Raw genomic sequence first — 12,795 nt, forward strand, 5'->3', positions numbered from 1 at the left:
CGTACAAGTGGGGAGGTGCGAAGACATAGATGCGTACGTCTCAGAATACGACTGTGTTGCATTAGCATGCAGTTCTCAGTGGGCATCTGCCTTACTGTTCGTCTCAGGATCAAGCCCTGTGTGTGTAATATAATAAGCATAAAACTGGGATTTTATTCTGCCTGTCTCTTTGTGGCAAGTTTTGATCCCAGTAATAGGCTCAAAGCTGGGCTTTTTTTTCTCTCTCTACAGAACTGAAAAACTGATTCATTACAGTCTCATATTTCTGTCTCACATCACAGACAGACTTGCATTATGCTCCCCTCTGAAGACATAGGTAGTGCAAACAACATTTGTCTATTAGACAATCACAAATCTGTCTACGTTAGAGAAAAGCACAATCTGCGATGCTTTAACAAAAAAAGCCGCAGGATATATGCTTTCAATAACCAGATTGTGTGAAGTTAGCATATTAAAGCTTTGTGTTTTCTCAACGTTTCAGTAAAACAAGGTAGTTCCTCTAACATCGATGTTTCCCTGAATTCTCATTACAGATCTACAGGCTATTAATTAAGGGAAAGGAGATTAACAAGACGGCAATAACCTCTGTATTGGTGACACTCCAGAACAGCCAGCTGGGAAAAACTTTCAACATAGAAGGCTGTGCAACGTGCAGTGAAACTGCTCCGAGTGCAGCTGTCACATCCGAAGCGGAGCAGACACGAAGTCTGCTAAACCCCAAACAAGTCAGCAGAAACTTCGCAGAGGGAGTTGGCCCTGCATGCAGTCCCTGAGCTTGTGGTAACGTACTATGTCCATTACCCCTACAAAACACCACTCACATTTGGATTTTCTTTTTGAGACATGCTTAGCACCTAGTTAGCAATATATCCAGGGCTCTAGTTGAGGATTTCATTACTTTGAATAAACTGATACAGAAGGGATTTTTCCCAAGGATAAATCTGGAAGCAAAGACGTCTCATTCTAGTGTGAGCAGGGATTGCAGTCCATTGTCAACAAGTTTACATAAGTTCATTTTAACGGATGTTATCCTGTTAAGAAAATGCAGCACAGAACAGTGTCATTGGGACTTTCTTTGTGTAACGCAAAACTGATCTGATACAAGTGGGCTGAAAGATTAGGGCTCAGTGGCCGGGTATGTAAACTCAGATGGAGAGAACTATGGGACAAAAAGGACATAAAAGACATTTTGAGCGAAAGTAAGATGACCTATGTTTGTGCAGGGCATAAAATACATAAACAGAAAAAGTTAGTCGAGTATTAAAATAAAATGCTGTCTCCAAAGTTTTTGTAATTTTTAAATTAGGACTCACTGTTCCTAGACCAATCTGTGGTCCGAGGACCACTAAGGGCAGCAGATAAAACACAACACCTGTTATTAACCTTTACTGTGCGCTGCAGGGAGAAAAATAGAGATTCTATGGCAGCTACTATACATGATGCTGAGATATATGTACTTATCTGCCTTTACTGGTACAGGAACCCAAGGTTTCACTTTGATGGAGCAAGAATAACTGAAACAGTCTGCATAATGTGTGAGAACTGGATGTACTGTTTTCTTTAACTCATTTGCTGTAACTCTTCCAGTTGAGGTTGGGGTGGGGAGATTTACAGTTATAAATTCAAAGTTGAATCAAAACACCTGGAAGCTGTTAAGAAAGAAACTGTGTATACTTTCAATGGAATTGGATTAACAGCAAATGTAACCAGAGGCCCTTTAAAAGAACGTTATACTTATCTTGCCTATGTAAGCACATTATTTAGAGAGTGTGTTCCCAGCTGTGCCCTGTCAGCCAAAGGACCAAATGCATTGTGCTGCTTGCGCTCTCTATAGACAGAGAAGGTTGTAATCTGATTTAGTAAATTCAGTGGTTGAATCAGCATGGATACATTACTATGGTGAGCTCCCCCGGGGCATAAAGACGCTTCCCCTGACTTTCACAAAATTCGAACATGTTTGAACACTACAGAAACAGAATCTATTTTATATACAGCTATATATAAATCAGCGTAATGGTTTCACTTCCATTTTGCATCTGGAGACTAATTAAACAGAATCTTTTTTTAGTTTAGAGTTACAGGTAAAAACATTAAACAGAAAAATTTTTCTTCCTGTGCACAATGCAGTTGCTGATGCTGAATTGCCTTTCATTTCTGAAATGTTAATATTTTGGTTTGCAAACCATATTTACATTTGTGTAATAATTACCAGTATGTACTTTACATTAGTGCTAGGTGTACCGCTGCCCAGGGCCTAGTGGGCAGCACTGTCGCTGCTCCATGGCATATGTATCTGGCATGAATGGTTCCTGGAATGGCACCCTGCAGCATAGATCTTCCTTACTACACTCCAGCGCGATTCTAAGTAGTCCCGGCGGCAGCTACTTAACAGTGGTCCCGGCAGTCCCACCCCCTTGGTGCAAAGTCATTATGTCACACGTTTGGAGGTGGGGCCGGCACAAGGCAAATTATTTTATGTATGTGAAATAGGCCTCTTGACTTGTGGCCTCATGATTTCCCGGGTCACACTTATAAAACGAATACAGTTTTGTGTGAATGCATGTTGTAAGCTTGAGGTTGCACTTACCCAGTGTGTATGGTGATACACTACTACAATGCCTGTTTTCCTTTCTGCGTGTTCCAAATTAGTGAAAGTACTTGCCATACACTGCACAATTATTGTTCCATCTTCGCAACTAAACGTACAGTATTTTGTACTGAACGATATTCGTCTGTTAGCGTGAAAATGCTAACAAAATGGTTGAAAATGGTTGTTCCATCTTATAGTTTAAATCAAACATGTTTGATATAAAGTCCCCCACCAGACAAATATTGATTCCATGTAGGGGGGAGGTTGGAAACTTTTCCACCAACTGAAAGATTTTCACCATAGCAGTGGACACTGGATTTAAGCATCATCCTAATAGTTATGGGTGCCAACAAGAAAAAATTTAAACTTCAATATATCATAGTTGGTTCATCCGAGGGTCAAGCTGCATCTACCAGGTTCTATATAAAGTCTAAGACATGATCTGGACCCCGGAAGAGTAGGTAGATCTCCCGCATCCTGCCCACTTCCTAGTGAAATGGGCAGGATAAGGAGATAATGAACTGGATGTATTGGAATGCGAGGCGGCTGGGGTTCCGAGACTCCGGACGAACTTGTACATTTTTTAAAGCAGCAAACATTTACTAAGCAAAACCAACCTGGTTTTGCCTTGTAAACGTTTGCGGCTTTAAAAAAATTTATGAGTTCGGCCAGAGTCTTGGAGCTCCGGCCATCTCGCATTCCAATACATCCGGCCCATTATCGGGAATCATGGGTCCATATGGAGGGGCAGGGCCAATGACGTGTTTAGCAGCATTTTAACCATGCCCCTTCATGAGCACCCACAATTTGTGACAATTTGCTGTGACACAGGCTGGTAACAATGACATGAAGTGCCTGTCCCCATCCCCAGAGTGATCATCTGCATTCTGGAGAGGGAAAAATGCAAAGCTGGCAAGTATGACCTAGAAATTATTGCCAACATCCTATGCTAGAAAACATTTAGAAGTCCAGAAATGAGAGTGTTTTAATGCCCAGATTTCCCCACCCCAATCTGGACATCAATAAACACAGGGGTCATTTGATGCATTTTGTTTTCTTTTCTAAATACAAGCAACCCAAAAAGGGGGTTGCAGCGCTACTGCTTAGGAATTTGAATGCCAATTAGAAGGATCAATTGAAAAGTTGCACATTTAATAAACACATACACAATTAAGACAATATTAAAATGGGTCAAAATAATGAAAGCTGCATATACGGTAGTGTCCGTTCCTAGTGATAAAAACTGGACTGCAGATGGGTGGAAAAGGAGCAATCAAAGAACTGATGTTGCAGTCCCACAAATGTAACTTTACCACACTGGCGCCGCTGGAGGTGTAGTCGCTCTATGAACGTCCCTTTTGCATAACGGTGATATCCAAGATATAGGGTCCTCACTAGGATGCGGTGTCTTTCTTGTGGAAATAACTCTGTTAGAACTCCAAAAGCTGTCCACCACGATTTTCCTGCAAAGTTGGAAGAGTCCAGTATTGGTCCGGGCACATGAAAGCAGCAATTAATGTTGTAGGGGTGACCCAAGATGCCACCTAACGAGTTTTGCTGCAGTGCCTGCAGTTTTTCTCATTAGGAACGGACACTACTATATATGCAGCTTTCATTATTTTGACCCATTTTAATATTGTCTTAATTGTGTATGTGTTTATTAAATGTGCAACTTTTCAATTGATCCTTCTAATTTGCATTCAAATTCCTAATCAGTAGCGCTGCTACCCCCTTTTTGGTGTTGCTTGTATTTTCATGTAATTGGGGTAGACTAATCCCAACTTTGTAGCAACAGCATTAGAACAACGATACATGCTTGTGCCTGATTCCAATTTTTTGGTATTTCTTTCCATGTTTTCTTTTCTACATGGTATGCCTTGTTAGGCTACACTATTATAGCAGATTAGTTCTGAGCCAAGTATTTATCAGTAGTGGTTCTATAATAAAAATAAAAAAAGAGAGAAAAAAATTGCTTTGATTTGCTCTGTTTGCAAATGTATGTAACGGAGATCTCTGCATTTCTGTTATCATGTAGGATGTATGTCTATTTTGCTGACCTATTCACAGGGTTGATGCTAGATCCAAGTGGGCCAAGGGACCTTTTCCGTCAGGGGGAGGAGCCATGACACAAGGGGGAGGAGCTAGGCCAGCGGGATAGTTCCTCTACTATCCACACCACCAACTATTACCTGTAGTAATCAGGTGGCGAGCGAAGCGAGCCACAGAGCCCGAAGCGTGGCGAGCGAAGCGAGCCTGCGAGGGTACTTTTCGGGTACCCTGTTCGGCCGTAGCTCCTCCCCCTGGTGACGTGTCTCCTCCCCTAGGTACGTCAGAAGGTCCCTTCTCCCACTCCGATATAGAATCAACCCTATTCACAGTGAGCTGGGGGTATTTTTTGTTTCTTTTTTTAGATTAACCCCTCCCGTACATGCACCTGTGATGAGCCAATAAATCGATTTGAGCAACTGCTATTCTGTTTATATTTACATTAAGTTCACTCTCTCACCATTCTGGATACATATTCTTTGCTGTGTGAGAATATTTAAACAAACTAATACTATTTTCTCAAAATTAAGTCTTCTGAAAATAATAACAAAAAAAGGAGATTTATGGTTGACTTACCATGGTTAAATGACTTTCTGCGAGGTACACTGGGTTCCACAGAGAATACATCAGTGTGTAGAGATGGATCTTGATCCAGAGGCACCAGAAGGCTAAAGCTTTAGACTGTCAAAGAATGCATTGCGGGGCCTCCTCTATAACCTTGCCTCCAGGCACTATAAGCTCAGTTTTGTTAACCAGTCCAATGCAGGAGCAGGTACAAGAGAAGGCAGATGTCAGCCACATAGAACCACGTTCTTACGACAGGAGACGGGACTAGCAGCTAATGCCATACAAACGCAAAGAAGCTAAGTGCGTCAGGGCGGGCGCCCCGTGGAACTCAGTGTACCTCGCAGAAAGAGATTTAACCACGGTAAGTCTACCATAAATCTCATTTTCTGCAGCGGGGGTACACTGTGTTCCACAGGGAATACATCGGGGTTGTCCTAAAGCAGTTCCTCAAGGGAGGGGACGCACCTTAGCGGGTAGGAGAACCCGGCGTCCAAAGGAAGCATCCTGGAAGGTGGAAGTATCAAAGGCATAGAAACTAATAAATGTGTTCACTGAGGACCACGTAGCCGCCTTGCACAATTGTTCTGCGGACACGCCACGAAAGGCCACCCAAGAGGGTCCAACAGACCGAGTAGAATGGGTTTTAATAGCAGCAGGAGCTGGGAGTCCAGCCTGCGCATAAGCTTGTGCAGTCACTATTCTAATCCATCTGGCTAATATTTGCTGGTTCGCAGGCCAGCCACGTTTGTGAAAACAAAAAAAAGTACGAAGAGAGTATCTCACCTCCTGATAGAGGCAGTCCTCTCCACATATATACGGAGAGCCCGTACCACATCCAAAGGCCAATCTTTGGAGGACAATTCGGATGAGATGAAGGCTGGAACCACAATCTCTTGACTAAGGTGAAAAGATGACACCACCTTAGGTAAATAACCAGGGCGAGTTCTAAGAACTGCTCGGTCACAATGAAATATCAAAAAGGGTGGACGACAGGACAAAGAGCCGAAGTTTGACACCCTTCTAGCAGAGGCAATAGCCAGCAGAAACAGGACCATGGCTGTGAGCCATTTAAGGTCCACTGACTCAAAAGGTTCAAATGGAGACTCTTGCAGAGCATTCAGGACAACAGACAAATCCCATGTAGCCACTGGAGGGACATAGGGAGGTTGAATCCTCAGTACGCCCTGAATGAATGTATGAACGTCAGGTATAGACACAATTTTTCTCTGAAACCACACCAACAGGGCAGATATGTCAACCTTGAGGGAGGCCAGACGAAGTCCTAAATCCAGGCCTTGTTGCAAAAAAATCAGAAGCCTGGAAGTACTGAATTTGTAAGCATCGTAATTCTTAGCAGCACACCAGGTTAAGTAAGAATTCTAGACCTTATAATAAATCCGCACAGATGCCGGTTTGCGGGCCTTCAGCATAGTTTGGATGACCGCCTCGGAGAATCCTTTGGCTCTCAGGAGTAAAGCTTCAAGAGCCACGCCATCAAAACCAGTCTGGCCAGGTCTGGATAGACACAAGGGCCCTGAACGAGGAGGTCTGGGCATTGAGGAAGTAGAAGAGGACGCTTTATCGATAGACCCTGCAGGTCTGAGATCCAATGATGTCTGGGCCATGCTGGAGTGACTAGAAGTAGTATTCCTCCTTCTTGTTTGAACTTCCGTAGTACCCTGGGCAGGAGTGACACTGGAGGGAAAACATAGGGCAGCCGAAAGTTTCATGGAATTGCCATAGCATCCATGAACTCTGCTTGAGGATCCCTGGTTCTTGATCCGAAGACCAACTTTGTGATAGTGTTGAGACGCCATCAGGTCTACATCTGGTAGGCATCACTTGTTCACTAGGAGTTGAAAGACTTCCTGATGAAGACTCCACTCTCCAGGGTGCATTTCCTGTGAGTAAATCACTCTCCCAGTTGAGGGCTCCCGGAATGAACACTGCCGATATTGCTGGCAGAAGGCGTTCCGCCCAACAAAGGATTTTTGACACTTCCATCATTGCCATGCGACTTCGAGTGTCGCCCTGATGGTTTATGTACGCCACTGTGATGGTGTGGTCTGACCGTACTTGAACAGGCCTGTTCAGTATCAGAGGCAGGGCGAGAAACAAAGTATTGAACACTGCCCGCAAACCCAGAATGTTTATAGGGAGGAGTGATTCCTACATGGTCCACTGACCCTGGAAAGAATGTTGCTCCAACACCGTGCCTCCAACCCTTCAGTCTGGCGTCCCTAGTCAGTAGGACCCAGTTGGGGGTCCAGAAGGGACGGCCCCTGCTCAACTGCTGGTCCTGTAGCCACCAGGACAGCGACAGACAAACCTCTGGAGTCAAGGAGATCATGAGAGACCTGGTACAATGAGCAGGTTGTCCCACTTGGAAAGGATTAACCTCTGTAGAGTGCGGGAATGGAATTGAGCATACTCTACCATGTCGAAAGCCGACACCATGAGGCCTAGTACTTGCATCACCGAGTGTACCAACACTCTTGGGCGAGAAAGGAAGTATCTAATCCTGTCCTGAAGTTTCAGAACCTTCTCTGGAGACAGAAACAGCCGTTGACTGTGTATGTCTGGTAGTGCCCCCAGGTGCACCATGCTCCGAGCAGGGACGAGCGAGGACTTCTTCCAGTTAATGAGCCACCCGTGGGCTTGTAGGAAGTACACCGACAGTTGTAGATGACAGAGGAGGACATTGTGGGAGTTTGCCACAATCAGCAAATCGTCCAGATACGGCAGGATTCTGACTCCCTGGTGATGGAGATGAGCAGTCATCACGGCCATAACCTTGGTGAAGACCCGAGGGGCTGTGGCCAATCCAAACGGCAGAGCCCGAAATTGATAGTGAAGGTTGCAAATAGCAAACCGCAGACATTGCTGATGCGATATGGCAATAGGCATATGCAGGTAAGCATCTTGAATAACCAGGGATACCATATAGTCTCCGGGTCCATGGCCAGTACAATTGAGCGCAGTGTTTCCATACAGAACTTGGATACTCTCAGAAACTTGTTCAGTGATTTGAGGTTGAGAATAAGCCAGAAAGACCCATCAAGTTTCGGGACTAGAAACAGGGTCAAGTAGTATCCTCTGCCTCTCTGGGACAGAGGTACCGGCACTACCACTCCTGTATCCAGGAGGGAACGCAAAACCATCAGTAGAGCTTGCGCCTTTAATGGATTTGAAGGGATAACCGATGTGCAGAACTGGCGAGGAGGACGTCTCTGGGAAGAGACTGCGTACCCGTGAGAAACAACTTCTCGCACCCATGCGCCTGAAGTGGTCATTAACCGGGCCTGGATGAATCGTAGAAGTCGGCTCCCCCACCCTGGGATATCCCAGGGGGAGGCCTGTCCCGTCATGCAGCAAGCTTGTCATGAGAAGCAGGCTGACGAGCAGCCCAGGAACGTTAGGCCTTGGGCTTAGTGGTTGTTGGGAGCACGAGACAATCTCAGGTATGCCTGACATTCGCTTTTCCTTAAGGCTGAAAGCAGAGAAAAGTGGTACCTTTTGCCTTCTGTGCAGGAGTAGCATTTGGGAGAAAGGCAGTCATAGTAGCCGCCAATTCAGACCCCATTTTTAATTAGGTCTTCCCCAAATAAGATGTCCCCAGTAAAAACTCTATTACCACAATCTGATCATTAAGTGTACATCCGACAAGACTCCTGGTCTAATCCAGGGAAGACATTCCCCCTGTCTATAACGGTCATTAGCTCTATATCCTCCCCCTGCAGAGTTATATAACGAGTAGGTAATTCACTGCTAGTGAACTCATGCGTCACCCATCGGTTGTCGTCCACTCTGCCTCTCACCACTCTCCTCACTGTAGGAACCGACAGGTAAACGTGTGGAGGGATTCCTGAAGTCTATTACTCCCTTACGGGTGTTGTACTTAGACCACGATTGCGTCCTTTTCGGACTGCAAAATAGATTGATGACTGGATCAGACATTAGCAGAAGAGCTGCCCGAGGATCTATCTGACAATGCCAGACATTCCCTGTTTCACAGTACCACCGCCACCTTTTTCTTCACCCGGAGGCGTCCCCTGAGGCAGGTGTGTTGACTGCCAAGGCGGCAAATACGTCTGTACTGGCTCGCCGTATTCTGTGGTTGAGGTTGTGGATGGTGGACCTGGACTCCAAAAGAAGGAATGTCTTCCCTGCATTAGACCAGGAGTCTTGTCGGATGTACACTTAATGATCAAATTGTGGTAATAGAGTTTTAATTACCCTCTGACGTGTGAACATATCATAGCAATAAACACAATTGGCGCTAGAGAGCTGAATATATAAAAAAATATATATTTACATTTATTAAAACTGTAACACTGTAGGGGAACCGGACCCCGTTTTTTGGGGTAGATGGCAGTAGCTGAGAAGTCATACAAGTCCAGTTTTTATGGTGCAACTGGCCACGACCAGTTTTATTAAACAGAAAACAAAACAAACATCAAAAGAAAATACCTTGCCTGTCCGGCACTAACTAAACATAAGACGTTCCTAACTGTCTCTAAACAAAAAACACAGAGTTTTCCAACCAACACTGTATGGCTCACTTGTGTAAGGAAGCGTATTTCTCTCACAGAGATCCTGCAGTCTTCCCAGGCAGTCTGCCCACACTAATCAGGCTAGCAGCCCTATAACCCACTTACACAGCTGAAATCCTGATTAGCCCTCTGTGAGGCCAAAGACCCAAACTGCGCCCAATGTTTGGAACTTGCCCTATCTCTCTTTCAGGGCCCTTATCCAGCTTTTCCAATAAACTGAAAAGGTTCTGACAAAACAAAACATTTTCCTAATACATGTAAGACAAGAACCTGGGACAAACATACCTGCCCTCAAACACTATTCCAGTGTTCTTGTCACAACACATTATAAAAGATTCCAAATGTTGTAACATTAAAAGAGCTACTTTTACATGTATTTATAAATGAAATAAAAACTTCATGTCATGTAAGCTGGATCTTTAGCATAAATTTCATCTGGTAGTTACAGCCACAGTCCGGGAACAATTATTATGCGAGATGGAATAGTTACCAACAGTGGGCATGTAGGGCCCACCGGGGTAATGCAGTGGTAGGGGCCCATGTTTAGGGGTGTGGCCAGTCTGCTGAGGGGGTGTGGCCTGTTACCTCATTGGTTTGACTAACCATTAGAGAGTGCAACGTCTGGGCCCCTTCATAAATATATACAGTAAATTCAGCTGCTGCATGCATGATAATGTACCAGATAAATAACAGCAATGCACTGTAGAAAATACACAAACATCTAGTATAAAGTAACATATGTCATACTTGCCTACCTGACCCTCTCCATAAGGGAGAAAATGCTCTGTTCCTGGACTTTCCTGGTAATGTACGATTGCCATCACCTGTGGTGAGCTAGGTAATTAATAAGAAAGGTGTTTCACCACAGGTGATGGCAATCATACATTACCAGAAAAGTGTCACAAACCGATCTCTCACCTCTGCAGGTTCTGGGGTTCATCCGTTGCCGGTGCGGTTGCTCGCGGTGCTGTGCAGCCGTGTGGGGACGCGGCGTGATCAGTGGCACAGGTGATGCAGGATCTGGGAGCTGGGAGTGCGGGGACCAAATGGCCAAAGGCACCGCTGTGTGTCTGCAGTATAGGAGGCGGCCATGTTGGAGACCAAATAAGCAATACAGAGCACTTGTGAAAACACCTGTGGGTAAGTGTAAGCCAATCTCGTGCTCGTGCTGCCTTTAAGTAGGCTGGGATTATGCTACTCTGGGCCAGTGCTTTGTTGTATCTACTCTATGCCCTAGCTCTGTGCTCTCTCCGTGCATTCCTGTGTGATTCCCGTGGTCCAGATATCGCCTCCGCTCCCAGAGGTCCGTCTGCAGCCTTCACTGCTAAAGATCCTCCAGCTCCCTGCTGTGCTGTCAGTCAATCACTCTCCCAGTGGCAAACAAGTGGATTCCCAGAGTCTTGCAAGAGGTTACCCTGTCTGCCTGCTTCAACCACACAGACTTTGGAGGATTCTACTAACATCAGCTGTTCGTTTGCTCTGCTCTAAACTTAACCCATTCATCACCATTGTCGTCTGCTGCAGTTTCACAGTGATCTTCAGAACTCGCAAGTAACCCTTTTCAGTACTGTATTTCCTGTTTGCTACAATCAAGGACAATTCTTCACAGCCTTTCAGTTAAAACTCTAAACTTCATTACAAATCTCTACAGTTACTTATTTATGTCTGCATTATCCAGTTAACACACTTTACAGTTCAGCATCAACTCTTGTTTCTTTTGGACAATTCATCATTCATTCACAAGCCTGCTTAAAACTCAGTTCTATGAACATTTTCTCAATGTATCTTTAAGATTGTTCCTGCTTATCATTTCTACCACTTTATGCAATACGTCAGCTTATATATGGTGATTAATAATTTGTCATTTAACTCCTTACTGGAATTGTTGCTTATAATAAATATATGAAACAGAACTTTCTTCGTCCTCCCTGCTTTCATCATACCCCAGCACCTACACCTTTGGTTGGTCCAGGGTTAACGGATTCACAAAAACACCCGGCCCTGACAGTAAGCACTGGCCACATGGATCCGTCAGGTGACCAATTCGCAGGAGGCGGTGCTACGACAGACATCCTTTCCCGTCTGGAAAATCAGGAGTCTATACAGACACAAATAGTTCAGTTTATGCAAACTATGGCAGATCGTCAAGTCCAAGTCCCAACTCCGGTTGTTTCGGCTACCACAATGGTTTCTCCTGTGACGCTGCCTATGTCCCGTTTGCAGTTACCCTCTCCGAGTAAGTTTGACGGGACTCCAAAGCTTTGCAGAGGATTTCTGAACCAATGCGAGATCCAGTTCGAACTGTTGTCCGCTAGTTTCCCATCAGCCCGTTCTAAGGTTGCATATATTATTACCCTCCTGTCCGGTCAGGCTTTGGAGTGGGCGTCGCCACTATGGGAGAGGGGAGATCCTATTCTCTCTAATTACAAAGAGTTCGTATTATCCTTCCGGAAAATCTTCGATGAACCAGGCAGAACCACCTCAGCATCTTTGGAGATTCTCCGTCTACGTCAAGGTTTACGTCCTGTCAGTCAATATATTATTCAGTTTCGCACGTTGTCTTCAGAGTTAAACTGGAATGAGGAGGCCCTGATCGCGGCGTTTTGGAATGGACTTTCAGAGAAAATCAAGGACGATTTAACCATTCGGGATGTGCCAACTAAGCTGGATGAATTGATTTCTATTTGTAATAAACTTGACCTACGTTACAGAGAGCGATGTTTAGAGAAATCCAAGGCAGAGCGATCTAGTCCGCGCTATCATCCTAGACCGCGACAAGATTCTTCATCTCAGTCTCCTGTAACGACAGAAGAACCTATGCAGATCGGGCGCTCTCGCCTCACAGAGGAGGAACGAATTAGTCGTCGACAGGGTAACCTCTGCATGTACTGCGGGTCCTCTGAACATTTAGTTAAGTCTTGTAAACTCCGGCCGGGAAACTCTCGCTCCTAGCTTATTCAAGAGAGGTTAAGCTAGGAGTTACTTTGGAATCACGTTCTGGGAAAGAGCCGACTTTGCCTATTCATTTAGAAGTTCCAA

At 44.9% G+C, this 12,795-nt stretch overlaps 2 protein-coding genes across 7 annotated transcripts in view; one reads left to right on the plus strand and one right to left on the minus strand.

The window, feature by feature from the left end:
* Window positions 1–12,795, minus strand: part of CENPP (centromere protein P) — a 748,246-nt gene that overhangs the window by 136,131 nt on the left and 599,320 nt on the right. The window lies entirely within an intron of this gene.
* The window catches only part of ECM2 (extracellular matrix protein 2), an 83,470-nt gene continuing 70,941 nt past the window's right edge, over window positions 267–12,795 (plus strand). For all 3 annotated transcript variants that reach the window (XM_063940705.1, XM_063940707.1, XM_063940706.1), the window contains exons 1-2: window positions 267–316; window positions 534–780. The gene's annotated coding sequence lies outside the window, so the exon portion shown is untranslated. The remainder of the gene's footprint in view (window positions 317–533; window positions 781–12,795) is intronic.

Source organism: Pseudophryne corroboree, chromosome 9 (genome assembly GCF_028390025.1).
Source record: "Pseudophryne corroboree isolate aPseCor3 chromosome 9, aPseCor3.hap2, whole genome shotgun sequence".
NCBI classification, from domain to species: Eukaryota; Metazoa; Chordata; class Amphibia; order Anura; family Myobatrachidae; genus Pseudophryne; species Pseudophryne corroboree.